Source organism: Onychostoma macrolepis, chromosome 20 (genome assembly GCF_012432095.1).
Source record: "Onychostoma macrolepis isolate SWU-2019 chromosome 20, ASM1243209v1, whole genome shotgun sequence".
Taxonomy (NCBI): domain Eukaryota; kingdom Metazoa; phylum Chordata; class Actinopteri; order Cypriniformes; family Cyprinidae; genus Onychostoma; species Onychostoma macrolepis.
The window spans coordinates 16,140,335-16,149,948 of NC_081174.1; positions in this window are offsets into that span (position 1 = coordinate 16,140,335).

Here is a 9,614-nt window from a genome sequence, read left to right on the forward strand (position 1 = left end):
TTGACTGGAAGGAAGAATTTGGGTAGGAAAAGGTGCACAAGCAACAGTGATGACTGCAAGCTTGAGAATACTGTCAAGCAAAGCTGATTCAAACACTTGTGAGAGCTTCACAAGGAGTGAACTGAAGCTGGTATCAGTGCATCAAGAGTCACCACGCTCAGACATCTTCAGGAAAAGGGCTACCAAGCCACTTCTGAAGCAGAGACAACGTCAGAAGCATCTTACCTGGGCTGTGGAGAAAAAGAATTGGACTGTTGCTCAGTGGTCCAAAGTCCTCTTTTCAGATGAAAGTAAATTTTGCATTTCATTTGGAAATCAAGGTCCCAGAGTCTGAAGGAAGAGTGGAGAGGCACAGAATCCATGTTGCTTGAAGTCCAATGTGAAGTTTCCACAGTCTGTGATGATTTGAGCTGCCATGTCATCTGCTGGTGTTGGTCCACTGTGTTTTCTGAAGTCCACAGTCAACGCAGCCATCTACCAGGAAATTTTAGAGCACTTCATGCTTCCTTCTACTGACAAGCTTTATGGAGATGCTGATTTCATTTTTCCAGCAGGACTTGGCACCTGCCCACACTGCCAAAGGTACCAAAAGCTGGTTCAATGACCATGGTGTTGGTGTGCTTGACTGGCCAGCAAACTTGCCTGATCTGAACCCCATAGAGAATCTATGGGGTATTGTCAAGAGGAAGATGAGAGACACCAGACCCAACAATGCAGATGAGCTGAAGGCCACTGTCAAAGAAACCTGGGTTTCCATACCACCTCAGCAGTGCCACAAACTGATCACCTCCATGCCACGCCAAATTGAGGCAGTAATTAAAGCAAAAGGAGCCCCTACCAAGTACTGAGTACATACTTTCCAGAAGACCAACAATTCACTAAAAATGTTTTTTTTATTGGTCTTATGAAGTATTCTAATTTGTTGAGATAGTGAATTGGTGGGTTTTTGTTAAATGTGAGCCTAAATCATCACAATTAAAAGAAACAAAGACTTACACTACTTCAGTCTGTGTGCATTGAATTTATTTAATACACGAGTTTCACAATTTGAGTTACATTACTGAAATACAGTAAATGAACTTTTCCACGACATTCTAATTTATTGAGATGCACCTGTACATTCCAAAGCATTATATACCCAGCAGGCACAGGACGTCAATATGACGTCAGACAGACGTTGCATTTTGGTTGAGAATGAAAATCGGGTTGACGTCAGAATTTGATGTTGACTTAACGTTGAATTTTGGTTACACAACCTAAAAGCGACAAATATCAATGTCAGCTGATTAGAAATTAACATTGACATTAGATGTTCAATCGACATTGAATTTTTGTCACCCGATGTCGTAACCAAAATTTAACCAAATATCAACATCTTATGACATTTTGTGCCTGCTACGTATTACTTTTAACTCAATTAGATTTAAAAAATGTTCCTCATTTTGATCAACCATGTACAAATAAGTCCTTTGAAGCAATTCTTTAAATGAATCATTTGAACTGGTTCAAATTTCAATAAATTATTTATTTGTGAACTTGACTGATTCGATTGCAGCAGATTTTCAAGCCTGATCAGCAGAAAAGTATCCAAAACATTTTAAAAACCAACCAACAGACCAGTCTGGGAGACCAGCTTGGTTATGAAATAAAATCCGCACTAATTTCAAACGGTGTAATGATACGGAATGATGTCATAACTCAAATGTGGCCTTTGTTAACTGTGAAATACAATAAAAAAAAGTTGGAGATAATGCAGCTCTTAGATATTTTGTAGACAAGTTCACCTCTCTATGAACTCTCTGCATTCTCTGATGAGCAGATATCAATTGCTGTCAAAGATAGTTGAAACATGAAATCTTAAATGGCGTATGACGTACAGTATTGATATACGCCAAGATACTTGAGGATGAATCAAGGTGGTGCATGTGCATGTGTGTTCCCTTAAAGTTGATTATGACTGCTTGCAAAACAGCATTGAGAAAGGAGGTGTGTCCACACACACGGACTGACAGTGGCCACCACTTCTCTAATACCCCCTGGAAGGCGGGACCTATGGCTCGCTGGAATCCCTGATGAGAGTCTTTGACATTGATTGATGAGGCTCAGTTTCATCCAGGGCACAGAAGCCTGGCCCCCTCCTGCTATTTCAGGCCTGTCTTCACGCCGCTCCATTTCTCATAAATGACAATTGTCAAGCTCAGCGGTTTAAACCTGTCATGATGACCAGTGTTCACATGAGAAAACAATGTTTAAGTTACCATAACAACCGAGAATGAATTGGGCCAACAGGTGCTCATTTTTTAGCAGCAGATGGGCTTAATGTTAAAAAAAGCTGGAGCTAAAATGGCATGGCTGCTTCAGCAAATAAGTTTTCATTTTTCATTTGCACTATCAGTTAAGTTTAGGCTAGTGTAGGTGGTTATTTTCAAACATGATTATACTTTTAGCATCACTAACCGGATATTTAATTTCCCAACTGCCGCAATGCATACAACAACCAGTGCATTAAAATGTTTACAGATTCACATTCATTGTTTAGGACAAAACTGAACACAATTTTAGCTCCACCCACTGGACAATTTCACATAGAAATTGTTGCGAAACATGCAAGAAGCAACGTGATAACATTTTGCACCATGAGCCTGTGCAAGTGACTACAGTATAATACACCGTTTTATATTTTACTGTACTAAAATAAACTACTGTGTTAAATAAAGCCTCACATTTTATTACTAAATTCAAAGCTAAATGTCATTTTGACACTTTAAAGTGGTGTGTAAGGTCACTATAGCTGCCACAGTTTGAATGCAAGAAACTAGTTAAAGCACAAAAAACATAAATGAATATCAGAAGTTATGTTGACAGATGCAGTAAAACTTACTGAAATGTATGATGACTTATGTAATTGCCTATTTAGTGTTTCGGTGGCAAAAAGGTGCCAAAAAACACTTATGGACAATACATGACCTAGAAACACATTTACCTCAGAAAAGTCATGTAGTGTCTATAATATTTTGTTAGTTTGCTAAAAAAAAAAAAAAAAACTTTTGAGGCAAGCATATCACTAATTAATAAATGTATTTCTACATGTATAATATATTTATTTTTATTTATTTATTTCAATTATTGAATGCATGTTTGAATAAATCACCTAACTGTCAAAAAAAAAACATTTTCTCATGTTTTTATTACAGCCACCATTATTATATCTTGACAATGGTTGAAATAAAATGTCATTAGATGGCAGAGATGTTTCCTTTTCATTCAGTGCATAAAACTCCAAATGCGTTTTTATGTCAAAATGACACACAGACAAAAAAAGATGGAGCAGGTCACATTTACTGTGAGTACAGTCTAATACAGTGGATTTTCATTGTACTTGGCATGCTGCTTTCACCCAGATTGCCTTGGCAACTCAGAAATGTTTATTGATATGAAATGCATTTGGATAGTTCATTTAAGTACACCATAAAGGTAATTTGATTTAACACCTCACAACCCTCTGGTCACTTTGTGGTCATCCATGTTAACATTTACAGCATTAGTTGTGTGCCAGTGATCATTAACACCCTTAAAACAAAAGCGGAATCATTAATAATCATGTCACGTCCCTCTGCCTCTAGTGCTGGACTTGTTTGAGACTTTTATTTCTCACAGATGATGGACTGTGGCCAACTGAATACACTGAGCCAATGCCGCCGGTGCTCACCGAGTGTTGTGCAGTCTGTGTTCAGTAACTGCTCTGGATATTGACATGCATTATAAATCAGGGAGGATGGATGTCAAGCTACTATTTTTACATGCTGTGACCTCTGACCCGCTTGGATAGCTGCATAGATCCTAGTGGGTTGAAAGGTCTCGGTTTGGAGAGAGGAAAGAGATTCTTTGACTGGTTCTGTTGGCTCCAGGCGTGAAAAATAATCAGACTGTTTTTCCGACTGACATTACTGTAGTGGAAGTGTGGTTTGGGCATGCTGGGTGCCGCATTGTTTTGGGTATTGAATTCATAACTCATCCCTCTAAAGAATTGATTTGGTTTTTGAGTGGAAGAATCTTGTGCAATATTACTTCGAAAATGTCATCAAAACCAGAAGAACATTGAATAGAGCGCATTTAATAAGTAAAAGTCCATTTGTAATTGGTGTAAAAGTTTCAAAACAAGGGATTTTCTGAAAAATGTCAGTACAGGGCAAGCTTTCACATAAATTTTAATGTTATGAATTTATTATAAAATAAATAAATATTAAACATATAATATATAATATATTTACATGATTTTAATAATTTAATAATATTTAAAAATTGTTTTATTGTTTAAATTTTGCTAAACAAAAGTATGTTTAATGTTTAATATTACAATGTTTTTCAAAATTCTAAATAAAACAATGATTATTAGAGTATGTTTTAAAAGAAAATACTATTTCAGTGTGCTATTTTGTTTTATTCAGTGTGTTACTTGCCATTTCTTTGTAATTATTTTTAATGTACTTAGCAATTTTTGAGTAAAAATAGTTTCTACACCAAATTTTTGCTGAATACAGAAACCGACTTGCCAAGATAAACCTCCAGTCTCCCATATTTATTTACATTTAAATTTCATTTGTTTGTTCTAGAAAATGAGCTATAAAGTTTCAAGTGTCATCCGAACTTTAATAACAGTGAAATTTGCATCAAAACCACAGCTAACCGTGCCGCATAAGCATCTGACACACACAAAGAATATTTCTAGAAATGGATTAAATCTGAGCACGTTGAGGATCATTCCTCTCAACCCTCCCCTCTCTCTGTCAGTTCCCTCCATCAGCTCATTATTCAATGGAAATAAAAAGCAGAACTAAAGTGAGAGAGCTCCCCTCTGTCTGCTGTCATTACGCTTCGTGTTAGCTGCGACGACTTCATTTCCTGAGAGGTGAGCTGTGGAACACGCTGTTGCTCAGTGACGGGAAGAGACAATGGACTGTCACATGTCCAGTCCGATATATTTTATCCACTCATCTATTTTCATTAGGGCCATCAAGAGATTCTGCCATGCTTTTTTTTTTCTTTTCTATTGAGCTCTCATAATTTGAACCAGGATACAAGACAGAAAAGACTAAGGAAACAGAATAGAGATAGCACAAAAAAATGACAGAAAAAAATAGTTTTGATTTTTACATTCATGTTTTCTTTGGGGTCTCAGAGGCCATTTTAATAGCTTAGAATATTTTTTTAGCTCTAACATGAGTATACACTGTAAAAAGTGATATGTTGACTTAACTTTAAAAAATTGAGGAAACCTGTTGCCTTAAAATTATCAAGTAAATAATAATTTTAAAAAATAATAATTTAAGTGAATTGTCACCTAACTTTTTGTTTTACTATTATTATTTACTTAATAATTTTAAGGTAACTGGTTTCCTCAATTTTTTAAAGTTAAGTCAGCTTATCACTTTTTACAGTATATATATATATATATATATATATATACATACATATGTTAGAGCTAAAAAAATATATAAATGCAATGAATTTTCAGATTCTCTGACTGGTAAACTCTGCAGAAATATATACTTCTGTCACTCATGTGATTTATTTTATTGTATTTTTCTACAATGTGCTTTTTCTGGGGTCATATTGACCACAACTAAACAATACAATTAGAATTGATACCAATTATATAAATATATATTAGATAAATATCTACCTTGGTTTTAAATAGGTCAGATGAACATATTAAAATAATTTGGTAACATTTTATTTTAAGATCCAATCCTCGCTATTAACAAACCATAAACTCTGACTTTTTCCTCGGTAAACTTCTAATTTGCTGCTTATTAATAGTTAGTAAGGTTGTTATAAGGTATTGGGTAGGATTAGGCATGTAGAATATGATCAAGCAGAATTTATGCTTTACAAGTACTAATAAACTGTCAATATGTTAATAATAGACCAACTAGTTAACAGCGAGAATTGATCCTAAAGTGTTACCAATAATTTGAATGAAAAAAACAAGAGGTTAACTGTAGTCTTTAGCACCTCAAAGTCTTAAACATAAAAGCAGTAGTCAATCTCAACAGAACATGAGAGTTAAGCACAACTGTGACGCAAAATGAACTGAATTTTCTACAGCTTTTTTTTTTTTTTTCTTTTCTTTTTTCCCAAACCCACAGCTTCCCAATCAAATGATATAATGCTTCATTAGTGTCCCAGAACTGTCGGCTTTTAGCCCTCTTCTGCATTTGTCATTATCTCAGCTCTATGAGAGAGTGCAAATTGATCTATTCATCATGGCTGAAAAATACGAGGAAGAATCTAAAGAGAATGTGGTTCTCCTGAGCGCTGCACTTCTATGGTGGGTCGAAGAAATGTCAAATGATACTCCTCCCTGCTTTCTTACTGTTATTTATCCATATTTCATTCACCCGAGCTGAATTACAGGAGCATAATATCAGTCTCTGCTCTAGTCGCACACCCATCGGACTCTTTGGACCACCACTGCATACATGCAAACCCACACTGACCCACTGTATTCTTACCATAATTGTTACATGGTGCACATTAAAATCCCACCACTGTGAAGCATAAAGCATTGCGAACAGCATCATGGGGCATGTAGACTGTGTGGGCACTCTGAGTTAGTTTGACGCATGCACCGCTATTGGAGGAAAAGATATATAACTTGCAAATTCATGAGACTTCTCTGTAAAAGCAATGAAGAAAGGAATGAGAAATCTTTTGCTATTTCAGACCGTCGCTGGTCTGTTGCTGCGGATAAAATTGGGATGAGATGAAGGAATAAATGACATGCAGCGCCAGAGATAATGTTTGTACACTGACAGACAGACGTAAGTCACATCTAATCTAAAAGCTCATCTCCAAATTGTTTGCAAGACTGCTGATATAATCAGATCGTACAGCAAACATTCTCATATGACTAAAAGAAATAAGTGAGAATGTCGGTTTGTCCTTAAGGCAGAAACTAGCTTACGTGAGACAAAAAGAAAGAGATAGATTTGTACATGATTTATGTTTACTGCACACTGAACAACTTATTCTTATTGGTCAATTGTGACATTCACTGAATATTTTACCCTGCCAACCAATCTTTTCATATATATATATATATATATATATATATATATATATTGTTTTATATATTAAATCATTGATTAAATCGTTCTAAGCATATATTTATGTACTTATTTATGCAAAATAAACCCCTTTAGGGTGACAAACATCCTGATCATTCTGTGTTCTGTTATAATATGTTACTTATTTCTTCTCACACACTGAAATCATTAAAAAATAAATAAATACAAATTAATATTTAAGCATATATTTATTTATTCATACGCATTTATTTGTACATATTAAAATAATTTTCAGTTTAAATATTTAAGCATATTTTAATTAGTTATTTGTAAAATAATAATTTATTTATTTGCACTCTTTTTTATATATTAAATCTAATATATTAATTTAATTAAACAAATAAATCACATTTTTAAGCATGTTTATGTATTTCTACACATTCTGATCACTCTGTATTCTGTAAAAATGAACAGTCGACTATATCTACATTATTCATGAAGTGAATATTAGAGATATTAGAGATATTATAAAAGTGTATGTGTGCATGAATGTGTCTATGTAGAGAAAGCACAACCTGATATTGCCGAGTGCGACGTGTTCCTGGGTCAACATGTTTGTTGACTTTGGAACAACATTGTGATTAACCAATCAGATCTGAAGAACCAGTTTATAATTTTTGTGAAGTTTAGGATTACAATCAGTGTTTGGTGCCTGTACATCAGTGTAATTCATCTATCAGTTCCTCTGATTTTAGTGATTATTCATGGCTAAGGTTAGGTTTAGGTGTAGAAATATGGTTAAGATTATATTTTTGGATTAAAATGTTGTTCCAGGGTCAACAAAATATGTTAACCCAGGACCACGTCTAACTTGGCAATATCAGGACGTGCGTAGAGAAACTCACACATGCCTCTGTCCACATATAGTTCACAAAGCAGAAGGAAAACTGTGACCCCTTGTGTGTGGAGCAGGTTTTTTAGAAGTACACCACCTAAAAACCCTCAGGAAACCTATTAAAACTCACAGCTGAGTTTGAAAGATGTTACACTGTTTTAATCTGCAATAAAGATCATTCAACTGATCATGCTGAAGGAATGGTTGATAAACACAATGACGGTTTTAATTCAATAGTGGAGAGAAGGCAGGAAATAATGGGAAGAAGTGTTGCAAGCCAGACTCAAACTATATAAAGTCAAATTATAATGTGCTGGGTTATTAATACTGTCACTGCATACTGTTCATTACTATGGTCATTATTATCGGCAAGCTTTGGAAAAGTCCTGAGCAAACAGGTAGTTGAGTGCAGCATATGTTGAATTAAATGCCATTGACAACACAGCATAATCAGGAACGCTACATCAATATAACTAACAGATGACTGCTCTCACTGAACCAGAGTTAGCGTGGCGAGCAGTTCTCCCAGGGTCACCGCAGGCCTGCCAGTCGAGTTTTCTTCCATTAAAATCAATTGTGAAGCTGAACAGTGTGGTGAACCTGTGCATTTGTTTTTCATCATGCATTTGAAGGCCTGTTGTATCTTCTCTTTGGAGATATAAATTGAAACATCTGCTCAAGATCAAGTTAAAACCTCAAGCATTTGAATGCTGGATCTGAAACAAGAGATTTGTTTATGTGTACATTTTGTTGGTCAGCATGAGGACAACAAATATCAATAAAACAATACGAGTGACGCATAACAGTACAAAAGTTTTCACATTTTCATGAAATGAAATCCAGTTTCAGCTGTTCTAATGATCTGCGATCTAACACCGCAAAAAGTGCTGTGCTATAAAACTGAGCTTGATGTTATTGAGTTTCTGTGGTCAAAATGCATGAAACTTTGGGAATGGTACTGACAATCATTTCAATTGTCTTCATATTGCAATATTCAGGTCATTATTACAAAACTGTGTAGTCATGTAATCAAGTTCGCCTCAGGAAGTGGTGACTGATCTATGCCTGTGACGTGTATTGATTTGAAACAAGACATAGTGGGCACAATTATATCTACATTATTTGCTCATTATCCATAACAAGAAAACTAATTGCTTGATCAATACTCTAAATTAAACAAGCTTGAGTTTTGCAGTGTATGCTGTTCTTTTGCTCCTTCCATGTTGACTGATTGACTGAAACATTGCTTGTTAATATGGAATTTTTAGCTTGCAAAGAATTAACCTTTCAAATGTGTTTATAGGAATTGAAGCAAGTGAAAATTAGGAAAGATCCCATGAGTTATATTGTTGTGTTTAACAGAATTATACATCAAGATATTTGACACTCAATTATTCCACCTTCTGAATGTACTTCAAGTAAAATGCAACAGTTTAATGCAACTCATTCTGGTTGATTTCAATTGTTAACCACCTTATTTATTTATTCTGATCAACAAACTGTCTGAGCTGTTTTAGCTGAATCTTATCTGTCTCAAACTCTGTACAACTGTACAATATGATTCACAATATTCATATCAGTGCTGAGCTTCAGTTCAAAATACAAACAAAACCTGTATCTCACAGAGTAATATTATGGGTAAAAAAAAT